At 40.4% G+C, this 19,870-nt stretch overlaps 1 long non-coding RNA gene across 2 annotated transcripts in view; it reads left to right on the top strand.

Annotated features, from left to right (window-relative positions):
* The window catches only part of LOC102179243, a 158,523-nt gene that overhangs the window by 55,419 nt on the left and 83,234 nt on the right, over positions 1-19,870 (top strand). Inside the window, exons 1-2 of one of the 2 annotated variants that reach the window (XR_001919956.1) lie at positions 9,516-12,606; positions 13,584-13,869. This is a non-coding gene — a long non-coding RNA (uncharacterized LOC102179243). Of the gene's footprint in view, positions 1-9,515; positions 12,607-13,583; positions 13,870-19,870 lie in introns of those variants that run through there. The other variant, XR_001919955.1, reaches the window with a different exon arrangement.

Here is a 19,870-nt window from a genome sequence, read left to right as displayed (position 1 = left end):
ATATCTGAGTTATTTCCTCATGTAAATTAATCTTCTCAGATTAGTTTCTGGTGTAAATGTAAACATACTGCAAACCAAGCAATTTTTTGAGGTGCAATCACGAAGCAAAACAATATATTTTTAAACAAGCCAGAAAAGGTTATCAGCTGAGGAAGCATACCAAGGAATGGAAAATAATCAGTTGGATCACGTTATTTTAATCCCACGTCTGAATGTTCTAAGCAGACTCAACTCTTGTCATTTGGAGAAAGTTGCCAATATTTTCCCTTCTGTCCTTTGAGGAAACTTGCCAAATATGTTTTCATTTTACCCTATTTAGACAGTTGTTGTAATGCCCTTTCCTTGATGTTATCCCTGAACACGCAATTAACAGATTTCTACTGAGATGCCAGCTGCAATGAAAGCTGTCTGTCTGTCACTTGTATGTTGCTTCAATTCTGGCTCACTTACACTGCTTGGCAATTAGATTCTAAAACGACTTTAAGCTTTCCTATCCCAACAATAAACTCAATGGAATTTCAGTCCAACCATTTTTTTTTTCCTTTCTTTTTTGAGTAAGTTTACTTCTTCTGTTCTTAGCCTATACCATGCCTGCCATGCCACTCTTAATAGGCTATGAAAGTTTTATGGATTTTTGGCCATTTTGCCTCTCTCTGGGCATTCTGATGCCAAAGATATCAGACATACATTTCCATTTGCTTCAGCCAGCAGCTCGTCTTTGCTGGCTGCTTTATTAAACAAGTGTACATCATTGGGAAGGAGCCCTGAGATTTTCTGGTATGATAAGATGGACTACATATTGAGGCTGTTGTTGCAGATGCCAGGCACCATCCTCTCAGATTCAGCAACCTAATAAGAATGTGTCCTTTGGGCATGGCAATAACTCCAGCACATGGCCCTTTCTATCTCAGGGTCAAAGGAACAATACTTGAACTTAATGAGGATTTTTGAAAGGACTGGAGGCTCTTAAACACATTTTGAAGAAACTTTTTGGAAATATTTAGGGAACATGAATTTTAGAAAATATTAAATCTAAGAATGTGCAATGAAGATAAGGATATATATTTCCTGGGACCTAGCTGTTCCATTTTTGGGCATTGACCATGGTAATGCAGTTACCTATGTGCCCAAAGAGGCACATTCAAGAAAGACAAATGTCATCATGTGAGATCTGCAAAATAGTTAAAACCATCCCAATGTTCATTTACAGGGAGATTTGTTTACAGGCCATTTCTATAATGGAATAATTTGTAATCATTGGAAAGGATGGCACAGATTTCTAAATGCTGATGTTGAGTGATATTTAAGATGAATTAAGGGGAAAAGGGGCTTCCCTGGTAGCTCAGCTGGTAAAGAATCCTCCTGCAATCTGGGAGACCTGGGTTTGATCCATGGGCTGGGAAGATCCCCTGGAGAAGGGAATGGCTACCCACTCCAGTATTTTGGCCTGGAGAATTCCATGGACAGTATAGCCCATGTAGTCCCAAAGAGTTGGACACAACTGAACGACTTTCACTTTCACTTTCAAGGGGAAAAAGCAAAGTACACAACAGCAAGCTTAGTTTGCTTCTATTTGTGGTCTCAAAAAGCTCATTTATACTATGAAAACCCCAGATACCCATATATACACTTGTGTATGCAAACAAAAATTTTGAAGACTACTTCAGAAGCTGTGAAAAAAGTAGTTACTTGAAGGAGATAAGATTTGCTATACTCTATATTGTAATCTTTTGAAACTAGGAGCATGTGTTACTTTTTTCAGGGAAAAAAAAAAAAAAAACCTTAATAAAAACATAACAAAATCATCTATAAGCCCACTACTCAGAAAATGTGTTAAAATATTTTGGAGTATTCTGGGCTTTACTTTAGCTCATATATGGCATATGTCAGATAATGTAATATAGTCATTTTGTCATTTATTTTTTTCCAAATAAAAATTTATCACGTTAATAGAACAACTATTTTTCTGTTTTGTTTTAATACGCTTTGCTGACAATAAAATGCAAACAAAATAAAAAGCACCCACTTTAACTGCATTGTGTTTTGACAAACATGTATAAAAACATCTAGTATCATTTTTAATAGCTCCATAGAACTGCTCCTTACTAAACAATGATTAGTAATAGAGACTCATTCAGGGATAGGTTAATAAACCAAGTGAGCCCAAATGGAGCCATTCCTGGAATTTCTGGTGGAAACACCATACTTTATTGCCAATTTCCACAGATGGATTTTTAGGATGTTTCAAATGTTGAACTGTTATAAATAGGCTGAGATAAATGAATATTTTTTTAGCTAAGTCATTGCATACATCCTTAATTACAGTATTTTCTTAGTATGAGATCCTAGAAGTAAAAATTGTGTAGGGAAAGATAGAAATGATATAGCTAGATTTCCTTCAAGAGAGAGTATGCCAAATTATCCTCCCGGGCCTTTAACTGTCTCTTTTTCTTTGCTCCATTTATTGCTTTTGCTACATCAGAAAATGCAACCAGATATGTATTTGAGCACAGCTTATTAGCTGACCAAGTAGATACAAGAGGTTGGGATGCATTCAAAGAGACCATGATTTCACAGAAGGGAGATGGCTTGTACAAAGCAGGGTTGGATGGCTTCCATCTCTGGGCTCAATGATTACTGTTGGCTCTGCTAGGAGTTGACTTCCCTCACTTGTAGGATTGGTCCTTCTTCTCTGCTAGGTGCCTGGTGCTCACCTGTCACCTCCTCAGTGAGGTTTCCCTGTCCAGTCAGGTACATCTGTATCCCTGCACCTCTCCCTTGCTTTTTTTCCTCCATAACGCTTCTCCCCTCTGATGTGCAAATTACATTTCTGTTTTGTTTGTTCTGTCTCCCTATGTAAAACATAAGGTTCATTTGAGCATGGATTAGTATTTGCTAACTGCCATATGTGTGCCAAGCACAGTCTGCTGCTGCTGCTGCTAAGTCGCTTCAGTCGTGTCCAACTCTGTGCGACCCCATAGACGGCAGCCCACCGGGCTCCCCCATCCCTGGGATTCTCCAGGCAAGAATACTGGAGTGGGTTGCCATTTCCTTCTCCAATGCAGGAAAGTGAAAAGTGAAAGCGAAGTTGCTCAGTCAAGTCCGACTCTTAGCGACCCCACGGACTGCAGCCCACCAGGCTCCTCCGTCCACTGGATTTTCCAAGCAAGAGTACTAGGGTGGGGTGCCGTTGCTTTAGACGCTCTAGGCCTCCAATAATGTGCTGAATGAATGAGACAGCCATACATGATATCATAGAAAACACTTTGACACACATGCTATTACTCAATCATCATAACATCCTGAGACATTAAAAGGGCTCGTTCCACGCCTGATTTTCTGAAACAGGGAAACTAGATCTTCAAAGGACCAAATGACTTTCCCAAGGTCACGCATACCTCTTCCAACTCCAAGTTCAGCTTTCTTTTCACCTCACTTGGCACCTCTTAAAGCACATGGTTACAGGCTCTATCTTTCTTCAAGGAAATCATCATATTCTCTCATCAGTGGAGAAAGAGTATAGGTTACAACAGCTGGGCCAGAGACTTCATAGAATAAAGGGATGGGAGTCAGGAGATACAAATTCTAATGCTGCCTCAGCCTCTGAACCACAGATGCAGCGTCAGTAAACATGTTTCCTCTCTATGGGCCTCACTCTCATCCTTTATCAAATGAGAAGGCCAGATCATATGGTCTGAGGCCTTTTCTAGCTTTACTCGTAATGACCTGAAAGGGACATCTCTAACCTTGTACCAATAGATGTTGGTCATCAGTGGAGGCCAGTCCTCCTGCATTTAAATTCATGAACCTAAATTGTTTCAATACATCTTGAAGTCTATAAAGGCCCCAGTGCAAGAAAGTGGGTCATCACCTACATGCTTGCTTATCGCAAAAGAAGGTATCAGGATGAGATACTTGATTTGAGTGTGTAAGCATTTTTTCTACTAGGATTCTTGTAGTCACAAGAGATGGAAACCTGACTCTAACAAACTTATGCAAAAACGGGAGTTTATTGGCTCACTATCCTGAAAATTTCAGGGGGATATTAAGCTCTGGCTGGGGCTCTGTCATGGCCTCAAGCAGAGTCATCAGAACTTTCTCTTAGCTCTGCATCCCTCTCTGTTGACAAAGTGGCTGTCAGTTGCTCCCGACTTATATATTATCCTCTCAACTCACTTGAGTCTGCCCAGGATTCCCATAAGAAGGAGCAGGAATGGTTCTGGCCTGAGTTAGAGGCATCGTTCCTCTGAGACAGTCTTTATGGACTGGGAGATGAAAGACAGAGACTGGTAGGGCCTGAATACTGCATCCACCCATGCACCACAGTATTTGGTCTTCTCTCACTCTTGGACTGTAGCCTGCCAGGCTTCTCTGTCTATGGGATTCTCCAGGCAAGTATACTGGAATGGGTAGCCATTTCCTTTTCCAGGAGATCTTCCCGACCCAGGGACTGAACCCACACCTCTGAGGTCTCCTGCCTTGCAGGCAGATTCTTTACCTCTGAGCTCTTCTCTCATTCAGACCATATGAACTGAGGAAGGGTAAGAGGAGTTTCTCCCCATGAAAACAAAGGTACTTACACTAGGAGAAAGTGGGTGTGGACTTGGCAGAAAAAAGAACAAAAGTTCACTCTTTTGCCAACCCCATGTTTGCATCCTGCTACATCTTCAAACAGCTGCAGGATATGGATTTTGTTCTTGTAATGGTTGTTGAAGAATTAGAGTATTTTAAAGTTCATTGGATTATGAACTACTAGGGGAGGGAAGGGAATTCCCTCACTCCCCATAGATATCCAGGGCTTTTCAAACAACACAGCTAGTTGTCACTGCTTTAGAAAACAGCCAGAAATGCTTGCCTTGGAACTGCCCAGGCTTGCTGGAAATGTGGCAGGATGCAATGGACAGAAATGTGTCTCAGCGAGATATTAGATGGGTCAGACTACTGATGGCCCTCGTGTGCAGGCCCAAGGAATGAGGCTCAACAGATTCCGTCAGCTTCCTGGGAGCTGGAAGGCTTACCAGTTATAATCTGGAATCTTTAGAAGAGTCAGTTATTCAGGGTCTACAGATTAAGAGGAAGACATTTCCCGTGTCCTTGTTTCCCATTCAAAGACACAGAAAGATAAGCTTTATACTAACTAATCTCTCTTCCTCATCAGCAAAATCCAAAGACAACTTTAAACATTTTAAAAAATATTTTCTGTTCTCTCTAAGTGAGAAAGGACTGATTGTGAAAAAAGCGTAGCAGTCATAGAAGATTGAATGATAGACTGATTTGACCTTCTCCAGTCCTGAATCCAATCATACCTATTCTCAAAGACCACTGCACATCATGCAGGCTCTAGGCCTTGTGTCAGGCACTGGGAAGGCAGAGATAAAAGACTTAGTCCTTGTCTCCTAGGTGGTAATGGTTTCTGATTGGGGTCGTCATAGACTGAAGCTTAAGAAACTCAAGGAATTGAGATCAGGAATTGGCAAAACACAGCTCACAGGCCAAGTCTAGCCCACCATCTATTTTGGTCAATGAAATTTCACTGGAACACACAGTAGCTCATTTTCCTACATCAATGGTAGGATTGAGTAGCCTAAAATATTTACTGTCTGTAGCTTCCCAGGTGGCACAGTGAGAAAGAATCCGTCTGCAATGCATGAGATGCAAGAGACACGGGTTTGATCCCTGGGTCAGGAAGATCCCCTTGAGGAGAAAATGGCAACCCACTCCAGTATTCTTACCTGGAGAATCTCACGGACAGAAGAGCCTGGCAGGCTAGAGCCCTTGGGGCTGCAAAAAGTTGGAGTGACTGAGGGAGTGAGCAACACAGAGCATATCTTCAGAGAAAGTTTTCCAAGCCCTGACAGAGACCACAGTAACTGTCCCAGATATGACGGTGGTGATGGCATCTGAGGAGGTGGTCTGAGAAGGCAATATCAGAGGTGAGACAGGAGGGATGCAGAGGAGTTAACCAAACAAGCCTGAGAAGTCAGGGGAGGCCAAGGCAGGACTCCTCATGCCAAGATGAGGAGATAAGAGAGCGCACAGAGAGTCCTGGGACAGCTGGAATGTGGGATCCACAAGAACAGCCAGACCAGAGAAGTACACTGTGGCCACACTGAGATTCTTTGGAAGTCAAGAGGAGTCCAGAAAGTATAAGCAGGTCAGGGGCTCATCAGGTTTCCATTTTTCGAAGCTCACGCTGCAGTAGTGTAGAAAAAATGGGATGAGACAGGACTGCTTCCTTTCCCCCTAGTCTCCCTTCCTCCGCTTCTCAAAATATTCAGCCCCTTGGAAGCAAGTCAATATAAATGTCCAAAGCCATCTAGTCTGTACCCTGTTGGCCCTGGATACCCTCCTAACCTCATGGCCCATTCATTCTGGGAGGACCTGGTCCTTTCTCACTCAGGCTACCTCTCCCACAATGCCTTGTAGGAAGGAATATGGGAAATGGAAGGCTTAAGAGGCCATATTCCCAGTTGGCTTGTGCAACGCCCTCAGCCTCCAGACAGAAATGTGAGTGGCAGTGATTGGATAAACAGTTTAATAGTAACAGAAGAACTGGGCCTAATACAAGGAATCTCATTGTCCTTTTTTACTCAAAGTGACTTTCCTTGCTATGCACTGTGATGCAGCAAGGCCATCAGAAATGCAGAGAAACACAAGGGATTGATTCTGCCTGGCAAGAAGATCAGACTGCAAGAAGCAATTTTAATAGTTATTCTATCAAAGAGATATAGCAAAAAAAAGAGAGAGAGATCAGAAGTGGGTAGGGGAGGTCTGAGGGAGGAAGAAGGGAAAGAATATGTGTTTGCAGTTTGTTTTTGGAAGTGAGATACAGCTTTACAAAATAATTAATAGCTATCTCTTAATTTCAACCTGAATTAGGTAATTCCTTAATATACTTTGGGCTTTATTTCCTCTTTATTAAAAAAATCTTGATAGAGACATATTTTTTACTCCCTCTATTTGTAAAGTTACTAAATATTTTCCAAACTTAAATTTATGAAAATTCCTTCTTTAAGACTTTTAAAATCCTCATCTCCCTAGACAGAGACCTTGAAAACCTAAACTTCTCATTCCAGGCAGGACTCTGCAGCAAAGCCTGGTGTATACAGGTAAGCTGAACCTTCCTGTCTCTTTTCTCTCTCTCTTAGGTATGAGCCAGACCTTGCATTCAGCTCTCTGGTTCTGATAATTCTTATTCATTATTCAGTCATAACAAAGGTACCAGCCAGTATGGATCTGAACCCTCACCTGAAAATATCAACAGAAGATGGTCCAGTTCTAAGAAATGGGTATCCAGAGGGGATGGAATCACAATTGGCTGCTGACCTGGCCAAGATTTGTTATTTACTAAGCTGTCTTCACCACGCTGCTGGCAATACTACAGCCCTACAGCCCTAGCAGACACTGAGAGATGGAAGGTATTTTCTAGACACTTCTCAATTATATGCTCAGAAGTTGGCAAGCAGTGGCAGGAATACCATATCCAACAGTAAAAGTCCTTCTGAAATGATTCTGGAATATACCACCTAGAAGCTTTGACTTTGCCATTTAGACTTCACTTAATAAACTTGCATTTCCTGCACTGTTTCATTCATTAAGCCACTGGGGGTGTAGGGAAACAATTCAGGTAACAACAAAATAGCCCAGAGAAAATTTATGCATGTATGAACCAATTTCAACCCTTGACTGAGACACCTTGTCTATACCCTTTTCCCTCAACTTGCCTTCTGCTCCTCTTTTTCTACACAACATGGGGTCAGGAAGGTTCTTAGGAGAAGAATGAATGAATGCTATTTGCTGTTTGCTATGGAATGAAATAAAGGCTTTATTGTTGAACAGACTCAAGAACTCAGGTTCTGAAGTGACATGTGCAGACGTGCAACTCCGCATTCCTTTGTGTACAATCTCACTGAACAGTGGGCAAGCGATTTCCCCTTTCTGAGCCTTAGTTTTATCACCTATAGCATGATGAGGGTGGTAGTCCTGACTTGACAGTGTTGAGATGATTCCATCACGTAAGGGTCAGCTCTGTTATAAGGTGAGCATGTTTAGAGCTATGGGCACTGTTCTGTCAACAACATCACCAAGTTGCTCCATCCATCACTCCATCAAACATGTGTGAATCACTTCTTATGTCTAAGTGATGGTGAATGGCAGCAGATGGGAGGCAAACATGAGTGGCTGGTAGGCTGTGAGTGGAGAGGACAAGTAGTAGACTGTGGCCTGAGTTTTAATTCAGTAAATATTTACTCAGCTTAAACCACACACCAGGTATGATAATTGTGTGTAAAATGTCATGGGAGACATATATGATTACTGCCCCCAAGGACAGAATTCTTATAATTAGGATTTAGGACAGATTTTAAAGTACAGGAAGGATATTCTGGTATAGAAAGAAAAGCCAGGAGAAAACCGGGGAGATGCAGATGGAAGTGCAGGCATATGCTTTACATGCAGTTAGACATCAGGCCTGGCTCTTAAACTGTCTTCTCTGTCATCTCTGCATAGTGAAGAGCCACCTAGTATCCACCTTTCATGTTCCATCCTCTGAGAAGTCTTTCAGCATCATCGAAGGCAGATAGAAGGGCTCTCTCTCTTCTCTAAGTTAATACATTGTCAGTATAAGGTTCCTATGGCACTTACTATGAACTACTTTGATTATTTAGATTGGCTGTCCATGCTGATCAAATTTCACTTGAAAATGTCTGTCATGACTCAGTGCTTCTTGAATCACGGCAGCCACACAGTTGAACCGAAAAATCAAAAGCGACATTCGCCTACTCAGACTACCATGTGCTTACAAACACAGCTGTATATAAATTATGAAATGAAGAACTATTTACCTTTTCTTCCCAACACATTACTGCTACATTATTTCGATGGAGACTCAACAAAGGAACTTCAACAGGACACCAGGAGATGCAGCTGTGTTTCTAAATGCTGCACAATGCTTGAATAATCCAGAGTTTACATTAAATACCTCTCAGTATTAACAAGATGCAGGATAAACTGTTTGCTGACAAAGCCTATGCCTTTGGATAGGATGAATTCTTCTCGGTAGCTTACATTTTTACACTGGCAAAGCAAGCCATCACAGCCAACACCCTTGGCGGCCTGGAGACTGTTTATCTTTCTAAGAAGCCAGGTACAACCAGGCAGCTGAAACTGTTCAAATACAGTCCAGAAACAGGCCAAGTGTTTCATTTCTGCCATAGGGATCAGAATCTTGGTTCTCAATTTGCAAACACTAAGGGTGTTTGTTTTCATCTTCTTTACTTAGAAGACAAATGTAGTTTACTCTGTCAAGAGGATCTTTTAAGGCCATTCATTTCCTTTGTGGAGAAAGCAATGGCAACCCACTCCAGTACTCTTGTCTGGAAAATTCCATGGGCGGAGGAGCCTGGTGGGCTGCAGTCCACGGGGTCGCTACAAGTCGGGCAAGACTGAGCGACTTCACTTTCACTTTTCACTTTCCTGCATTGGAGAAGGAAATGTCAATCCACTGCAGTGTTCTTGCCTGGAGAATCCCAGGGACGGGGGAGCCTGGTGGGCTTCCGGCTATGGGGTCGCACAAAGTCGGACACGACTGAAGCGACTTAGCAGCAGCATTTCCTTTGACTTTGAATAGAAGTTGCAAAGAAGGACCAGTAATGCTTAAAAACTGGGTTCCTTTTGTGAGTAAGTGGGCTTAAGACCATGTGCTAATATTATGAGGCATTCAAGGGAATTCCCAGGTTCTCATCTATGAGCTGAGCTAGGTCAGCAGAGGCTGGTCATGTTTGATGAAGAAAGATCATCTCAGTGGATTTATTTCTGTGTCCAGATAAACTGATGTGTCCAGCAAAACTGTTGTGATCTTTCATGGGCGTTACTCACACAGACTTGGATGTACCATTAACTAATTTAGAGACAGCTTTTTAAAAAAACTAGATAGGCAGTAAAATATTTAATTCTCCTGCGTCTTTATTTATTTTTTTTTCCCCATTTGACATAGCAAGATAAAGGCAAAAGATTCCTGAATGTATGCCCCATCTCTTCAGCTACCCTGGTGGCATTTACATATAACTGAAAAATGCTATAAATCCTCTTAATCTTTTAGCTGGTGAATTGCTAGAAGAAACTGGAATACTTTATTTTGGCCTGGTCCCAGCTCCATTTAAAATGCCAGACACAGCAGGGCTGAATTTGTTCATGTTCACTTGAGGACAGAGAAGCAGAGGAAGTTGTGTAAGGGAGTTGGAAATGGATGTGGTGAGGGGGTAGGGCCTGGGGGAGGGCCACAGCAAATCCCTAACAAAAGGTAGTTTATTTGTTCCACCAAATATGCCTTTCAAGAAAAGGCCATTTCTAACCTGCAGCAAGTTAACAACTGAATGGAGATTGCAAAGATAGGGAATTGTTTTGTGTTTCCAATTCATTGAACTTGGAGCATCTGATCTTACTGTTAAATTCAGCAAGGAAAAAGTAACCCATCTCTCCAAAGTGAAGATAACTGAAGGAGAAAAAAAAAAAGATGATAAAGGTTGTATTCAAAAAGGAGTAATATAATGCAGAAGAAAGAAATTAGGTTTTATCTCATGTCATATATAAACATCAAGTCAAAATGGATGGAGAGCTTAAATGTAAGACCAGAAAAACTCCTTGATATTCGTCTGAGCAATGATTTTTTGGGGAAGGGTGTGCTATAACATAGGCACAGGCAATAAACAAATAAACAAATTGCTTGCATCAAATTAAAAAGCTTCTGAACAGCCAAGGAAACAATTAACAGTCAGGAGATAACCTATAGATGGGAGAACACATTTGCAAACCACACATATGAAGGACAGGGAAGCCTGGTATGCTGCAGTTCACGGGGTCACAAAGAGTCAGATGCACCTTAGAGACTGAATAATACCACCACCATATAATATGGGGTTAATACTCAAAATACAAAAGGAACTCAAACAACTCAACAGCAAGAAAATAACCTGATTTTAAAAATGGACAAAGGACCTGAATAGACATTTTTTACAAGAAGGCAAATAAATGGTCAATAGATACATGAAAGGTGTGGAACATCACTAATCATCAGGAAAATGCAAATCAACACCAAAATGAGATGTCATATCACACCTGTAAAAACGGCTATTATCAAAAAGACACAAGATAATCAGTGTTTTTGACGATGTAGAGAAAAGGGAATCCTTGCATATCACTGGTAGGAACGTACATTGGTACAGCTGCTACAGAAACCAGTATGGTGATATGCCCCCAAATTATAAATAGAACTATCATATGATCCAGCAAACTCACACTTTATGAAGTCAGTATATCAAAGAGATACTACCCCCATGTTCACTGCAGCATTATTCACAACAGCCAAGACATGGAAACAACACGCATACACATCCATTATGGAATAGTACACAACCATGAACAAGATGGAAACCCTGCCACTTGGACCTAGATGACAATATGCTAAGTGAAATAAGCCAGACCCAGAAACGAAATTTCTGTATGGTCTCACTTATATGTGGACTCAAAAACAAGGTCAAAATCACAGAAGCAGAGAGCAAAACAATGGTTACTAGGGGCTGGGAGGGGTAGGGAAAATGGGGAGATGTTGGTCAAAGAGTATAAACTTGTTAATTGTGCCAGATGAGTAAGTCTAGAGATCTAATATAGAAAAATGATGACCATACCTAATAATACTGTACTGAACAATGGTAATATGCTGAGAGAATAGATTCAGGTACACTCATCTCACTCAGAAAAGTGATAACTGTGATGGGAAGATACATTAATTATCTCAACTATAGTAATGATTTCACAATATATTTCTATATTAGATTATATTGTACACTTGAAATATTTACAATTTTTCTTTAAAAAACTAAAAATAATTAAAGGGAGTAAAATGGGATATGGAGAACCTTTAAGTGATATTCATACATGTATATATATATATATATATATTTAAATATACATGTCTATTTTTTAAAGACCTACATTTAAATCTTTGCTGTGCTACCGACTAGCTTCTAGGTGACTACAAGTCACTACTTTGACCTTGAGTGACTCTCCTTGAACTTCATTTTCCATAACTGTAATTGTGCCAACTGCACAGACTTGTTGTGAGGTTGCAATTAAATACTATGGGTACCATGCTTGCTATATTCTATGCACCTATCAATAAAAAGCTTTAAAAATTATATTAGGCATGTTAATATCATGGATGACAAACAGGTTTAATTTCTAACTAATTTTTAGTTATGACTGCCTAGAATATGTTTAGCATGACTGTGACTAGGCTTGGCAGAGTAGGGTGATTGATTATTGATGTCTGCTACTGGCACCAAATGAGGGATGTATTTGCCATCCAGAATCCAGTGAAAAGGTCACAGAGTGTCAGAAGACATGGTGTTTCAGCCTCCAATTAGCTGGGTAACGTAGGAACATCTTTTATTCCCTCTGGCCCTCATTTTCTCTAATGTAAAATGAATGAGCAGAACTTTATGATCTCTTAGGTCTTTTTGAGTCTGAATATTCTGATTCTAACCTAGAAAATATTATTACTGCTTCACAGGTTTGGAATGTTAATAAGACTCTTAAAAATGCTTTGCAGTAAGTACATTTACGTATGAGAAGTTGCTCTATGGCCCTATTTTGAAGAATATTCACCATCACCCACGTAAGAGTTCGCAGGTCTGTAAGGGAAGTAACATTTGAATCTTTTCTCACCTGCTGTGTGCTCTTATTTTCACCAAAATCTCTCTGGGCCTCAATTTAGTCACCTGAAAAATGAAAGAAAAATTATTTCTGTACTCTCCTGATCCTCTGAGATATGGAGCCAATGAATAAGGACATGTTTCATCAGTACCTTTAACTTGTTAGAAGGCAGACCTTATGTAACTCTAAAGGACAAGTATTTATGTAAAAATGTTCTCTCAATGTGATGCACATTAATATCCATTTGCTATACTATGACTTTATTACAACAGAGTAACACTTTCAAAAGGAAAAGGACATTGGTTTATAAAACCCAGACTTCATCATTTTCCCTTTGAGTTTCCCTTTCCCTTAGTGTAAATCCTACAGTCTCCAAAGTTAAAAACACAATCAAAGCTTAAAGATGCTTAGTGTTGAAGCAATCTGCATGGTAAAAATGGCCTCCATAGGAGTATATATACACCTGCCACTTCAATACACTTAAAACCAACTCACTGTTGAAAATGTGCAAAAATCAGTCAACATTATCTTGAAATATCTAGGGGCCATAAATATTAATAGTTATGACAACTGACGCTAGTGCAAGATTCTGTTCCTGTGGACAAAACCACAACATGAAAGATAGCCCATTATTCCTCAAAGCCAACTTTCCTGAACAATGACTGAATCGATGAAAGGAAAAAAAAAGATACCCAGACTTTCACTTTAGACCTACTGCTAGGACAGAGAAGACATGCCTAGCTAGGTAAACAGAATAAATGTGCTTCCTCTTGATCAACATGAATCAACAACTTTAGCACGGAAATATAAGAAAACAATTTCCACCATTTATTTTATCCAAATGTATTTCTTTCTTTGCCTCTTCATGGTAGATTCTGAGCAGTAACGATGAGAATGACTGAAATGCAACAAGTTTTGAGAAAAGACCTCCATTTGTCTGTTTCAACTGAGGTGTCAATATGACAGATTCAAGAGAATAAGGCAAGTGAAACAAATGTGTATATGAAGATTTTTAAAGAACATGTCCAATAAACTGATCTAGTTCTCTTGACAGACTTGCTCTCCGTTCCTCCCCCAGCCCATCCTCTGAGGTTATCAACAGAGGCCAGAGTATGGAGAATGAGACTGTGTGAACACATTGACAAAGAGGCTTTTTGGGTGAGAGTTCCTGCATCTTGTGTGACTCTTCATCTTGTTTGTGGTTTTCTTTTGTTTTTGGAGGAAGGGAAGGCATTCTACCATCTAACCCAGAGTCAAGAAACTACAATCTGCAGGTCAGATCTGGTCTACTGCCTGGTTTGGTACAGTCATGAGTTCATAATGGCTTTTACATTTGCCAAATGTAAAATGTGCTGGGGAATTATAAATAATTTTTGACCAATGAAAATTCACTGTAACTCAAATTTCAGTGTCCATAAGTAAAATGCTACTTGAAGACACTCACCCAATATTTAAATAACATCACCTATGGCTGCTTTGGCACTACAATGGAGGGTTCATCTTTATAGAAGTTTGCAGACCTCTGGTTTTACCAGAAGTCTGGTGGAAGGAGGTTTCATGATACAGTTAACGAACTTTGAAATGTGTCACCTGTGTTTGGGAGATTTAGATGACTGATGTCTGATTCAGGGCTGAATCAACAAACAAAAAGGTCTGAATCCCAACAAAAATGGCTTGTAGCCCAGGGACTGCCTCCTTCCAGGGAAACCAAAGGCCAGAGAAGGGTCGCCCAGCTGCTCTGGTACAAGCTCTGGGAGAAGGCTGCTGTGCTGCATGTTGGGGAATGGATGCATGAGCATTTCCTAAGGATAAGATATGGGACCTGTGAGAGAGCACTGGTGTGGAAGTGCCGCCTTTTTGGCTGCCTGGGAAGGACAAGAGGAAGAAGTAGATTTGGATGTACTCCCCTGGAGGCCTAACAGTTAAGGACACATTCACATGGGACCATCTGAAAGAGCCATTGCTTTACTTTTCTGCCAGTGCTGAAGTTGCCTGGCCAAGTACCAGCCTTTCTATCCTGCTACGAGACAGAAGTTAACAAAGAGAAGGTGACAGGGAAGGCAAGAGGTGGCAAAAGCTAGTCATTCCCTACCCATGCTCTGCAGCTTTAAGATTACCTTCACTAATTTGAATTAAGTTTAAAGAGATAGTGGAAATGGAGAGCTAGGTTTTATTAATGGCGGGAGCCATGCATATCCAACCTTCCATTTACAGGATTTAACTGATAAGTTCCAATATACCAGGGCTCTATAGCATATTGTCATTTATTATGACAACTCTATGAGACTGATATTAATATACCCATTTTATGGATGAAGAAATCAAGGTTCAGAGTTTGAATGATATACCCAAGGTCTCATGCCAGTTGAGTGGCAAAGCCAGTATTTAGTCTATTGGATGTTCAAATGCATCCTCTTTTCATTGAACCTTGGGGAATTTTATCTTAGAAATTATAGTTTTGATGCTATATTTGTATCCAGAGCCCATAGTATGCAACATATACTATTGCTGTGAAGAAATAAACATTCAGTCAAGTTAACTTAAGAGACAGGGGTTTATTTCAATGTTCACTGAAGCACTAGTTACACTAGCCAAGACATGGAAACAACCTGAGTGTCCACAGACAGATAAACGGATAAAGAAGACGTGGTATACATATCCAATGGGATATTCAGTTCAGTTCAGTTCATTTCAGTTGCTCAGTCGTGTCCGACTCTTTGCGACCCTATGAATCGCAGCACGCCAGGCCTCCCTGTCCATCACCAACTCCCAGAGTTCACTCAGACTCACGTCCATTGAGTCATTGATTCCATCCAGCCATCTCATCCTCGGTTGTCCCCTTCTCCTCCTGCCCTCAATCCCTTTCAGCATCAAAGTCTTTCCCAATGAGTCAACTCTTCACATGAGGTGGCCAAAGGACTGGAGTTTCAGCTTTAGCACCATTCCTTCCAAAGAAATCCCAGGGCTGATCTCCTTCAGAATGGACTGGTTGGATCTCCTTGCAGTCCAAGGGACTCGCAAGAGTCTTCTCCAACACCACAGTTCAAAAGCATCAATTCTTTGGCATTCAGTCTTCTTCACAGTCCAACTCTCACATCCATACATGACCACAGGAAAAACCATAGCCTTGACTAGACAGACCTTTGTTGGCAAAGTAATGTCTCTGCTTTTCAATATACTATCTAGGTTGGTCATAAATTTTCTTCCAAGGAGTAAGCATCTTTTAATTTCATGGCTGCAGCCACCATCTGCAGTGATTCTGAAGCCCCCAAAAATAAAGTCTGACACTGTTTCCACTGTTTCCCCATCTATTTCCCATGAAGTGATGGGACCAGATACCATGATCTTCATTTTCTGAATGTTGAGCTTTAAGCCAACTTTTTCACTCACTTTCACTTTCATCAAGAGGCTTTTTACTCAGCCATAAAAAAGAATGCAATAATGCCATTTGCAGCAACATGGATCGACCCAGAGATTATCACACTAAGTGTAGTAAGTCAGAGAGAGAAAGACAAATATCATATGATATCACTTATCTGTGGAATCTAAAAAAATGATACAAATGAACGGATAAATTAGGAGTTTGGGATTAACATATGCACACACGCTGCTATATATAAAACAGATCAACAACAGTGACCTACTGTAGAGCACAGGAACTATATTCAATATCTTCTAATAACATATAATGGAAAAGAATCTGATAAAGAATATATATATATACCATACATACACACCCAGGTGGCTCAGTGGTAAAGAATCTGCCTGCCAGTGCAGCAGATGCAGGTTTGATCCCTGGGTCAAGAAGATACCCTGGAGGAGGAAATGGCAACCCACTCCAATATTCTTGCCTGGAAAAGCCCATGAACAAAGGAGTCTGGATCACAAAGAGTCAGATACATTTTATATATATATATATATATATATATATAACTGAATCACTTTGCTATATACTTGAAACTATTACAACACTGTAAATCAAATGCACTTCAATTTTTAAAAATTTAGGGAGAGACAGTGGTTTATTACCCGAGTACACATTGCCCTAGGTTACACAGCAGAGGAAAGCAAACTCTGGAAGATCTGAACCTCTGTGTGGAATTGCCCCAGTGTAATAAGAAACATGTGGTAGTGGGGCAATTTATAAACATCCAAATAATTTTACACATTTCTTAAATGAATCCTAGCAACAGCCTAGGGAAGCAAGGACACTTTGGTCTTTATTTTTCATGTAAGTAAATACAGGTTCAGATATTCAGAAACATCATAATTAAATTTGTTGAATTAAATAAATGAATCTGCCCCACTTCTGTCATGTGTATATGTTGATAGCTAGTCATTGGCCTATGATTGTTTCAATTTTAGTTGAGAGTATGAATCATGGAGCTCCCAAGTCTGTACCCATTGTTTTCCAGCATAAGACCTTGTATATAATAGACAACCTATAGATGGTAGTGGAGAGACTTAGTTATCTTTTAATAGAAGAGTCTTTGTTTAAGCAAATATTTTATATTAAGTAGCACCTCCGCTGCCGCTAAGTCGCTTCAGTCGTGTCTGACTCTGTGCGACCCCATAGACGGCAGCCCACCAGGCTCCCCCGTCCCTGGGATTCTCCAGGCTAGAATACTGGAGTGGGTTGCCATTTCCTTCTCCAATGCATGAAAGTGAAAAGTCAAAGTGAAGTCACTCAGTTGTGTCTGACTCTTAGCGACCCCATGGACTGCAGCCTACCAGGCTCCTCCATCCGTGGGATCTTCTAGGCAAGAGTACTGGAGTGAGGTGCCATTGCCTTCTCCCAAGTAGCATCTCGAAGGGACTCAAAGCAGTTGAAGTGTTTATTTTCTTTAGGGATCAGGCCTTGGATGAAAAAGACCAGGATCTCAATTCTGTTGCCTTCACCTGCTTTATTGTTTCCAAGAAGTGAACGGACATGGTTTTCAATCCTACTCTATTTCTTGGCGATCTGACTTGCACAAGTTAGTGTCTGTATCTGAAAAATGGGCCTAAGGATACTCTTATCTGGCTATACTTTGAGAAATAAATGAGTAAAACTACCTAGTTTGACAGTAGGTACTTGATAAAGGTTAACATTTTTATTTAAAGTGGCCAGCTAATAGTTTGATTTCCTGAGTCACTTTGACATCCTCAGATCCAAAGTATAAAACTTAGTTCATAGGAAAGGAACCAGGTTCTGCCACTCAGTCCAGGCAAAAGGTGGCAAGTTCTGAGAGCATATGGATATATCGTTCGCAGAATTCTTAGAACTGTTTGGAGCAGTAGTTGAGAACAAGAGATAGTCTGCAAAACAGGCTAAACCAATGAGTGTCCTGGGGGGATAGAAGGAGCTATGTTTTCAGATCCTTATCTAAACCTGGAATTGGTAGCTTTATTTTTAAATTTCCAATCTTATCTTTTCAACTACATCTTTATTTAAAATATAGAGGGCATAATGAACCAGGTAGATAACCTGCCATTTACTTAGACTCAATTCAACCATTTTTGCTTACTCTCATTTGAAGCTGATGATGACTTTTGAAGGATAAAAGGATCCTCTTATAGAGAATAATGCTGGGGAGCAGGTAGAGATTTTTAGAAAGATATTATCTGGACACATTGTCTCCCAATAAGTTGAGCTCATTAGATAAATGTGATTCCACTAAAGCATGATTTTCTAATTCATCGACTAATTAATCATGTGTTTAGTGACTGAAACAAAGTGATTTTACTCTATAGATACAGTAAATAACTACTCTGTAAGTGAAAAACACAATTTTTTTTTTTCAAACAGATGAGCCTCTCCCTTGGAGATACCCTGGATTAAATATTCTGCTTTAATCCAAAATTTCTTGATGTCATCAGGTTCTTCAGTTTAAATTTAGTATAAGTTGGACATTTGGTGTTTTATTTTCTCTTTCTTGCTTGCTGCCCATCACTCTGGCAGAACTATATTAGCATCCCTATTGGAGTACCTAGTTCCCATTTTGCAGTCTTTTCCTTTTCTTGCTTTTCTGACTGGACAGTGTGCTCCTTGAAGTGGGGAATCTACTTCTATTTTTATCCTATTCACACTGGTTTATCTAGCACATAGTAGGTAAGCAATACATGTCCTTTGCAATGGTGTTGAACAGCTTAGGTATTTCCTGCTGAGAAAGGCCAATCTTGCCAACCATTGAGTAGCAACAAATTAGGTGAGTAGAAAAGGGAAGTGAGTGATATCATTTCACACGTGGTTCATCTGGGCATAGAGTACCGCATCTGGGAAATACACTTCTCACTAATTGGAGGTATGTGAGCTTCTCTAACTAGGTAGCTCAATAAGAATCCTTCACACTGATATTTATTTGGTCACAGATTCCCTTTATTTCCTTTAATGTCACATTCTGCCTTGAGTGTTTCATGCCATAAAACACATGGTCAGGGAGCCTGTGATGAAGCCTCTGCTTCCTCAAGTTATTCCATCTTTTCCTATTGTTGTGGTCCCGCGTCTTCAGCAGTAACTGAAGCATCCAGCATCCACTGATTATGAAACACTTACAGCCTGCAGGCTGCAAGGCAGGCATTCACTTCAAGTCCAAACAAACAGAAAGAGAGCTTCTCTCCTCTGGGCATTGGTCTTCACAATAACGGCAGCGTGCTGCTCTCTGGTAATCCCAACCTAAACAACTGATATTTAAAATGACATAAACTTTCCTTGGAAGCCTGGGAAGTTTGCTGAAGACCTCACGTGGTTCTTCCTGAATGCTTCAGTTCTATACTCCCTTTCGTTTTGGGTCACCAACGCGGCTCCTTTTCAAGAGCTGGCTTGGGAGATCGTCTGGATTTGATCCTGCTGGCCTGAGACTGCATACTTGGCTGCCTGGGACTTCCTGGCTCTGCGGATGATACTATACAGCAGGAGCAGAGAAGGAGTCTTAGTAAATCAGACACCCTCTGCTTAGCCAATTCACAGATATCACTGGGAACACACACACACACACACACATAATATTATATATAATGTAACCCATATGCCTATGTATTTTGTCTACTTATCTATTGTTTTCTACATATCACAATTCCAGGGACTGTCTTTTACTTTGTGGTTTGATTTGCAACCCCTGGAGTTGTGTACCGCACATCCTGTACAACTGTACACAGCAGCTTTGATTGACTTTATCTA

The sequence above is a fragment of the Capra hircus genome, chromosome 22, assembly GCF_001704415.2.
Source record: "Capra hircus breed San Clemente chromosome 22, ASM170441v1, whole genome shotgun sequence".
Taxonomy (NCBI): domain Eukaryota; kingdom Metazoa; phylum Chordata; class Mammalia; order Artiodactyla; family Bovidae; genus Capra; species Capra hircus.
The sequence above is the reverse complement of the archived record's forward strand: the minus strand, read 5'-3'. Positions and strand labels throughout refer to the sequence as shown.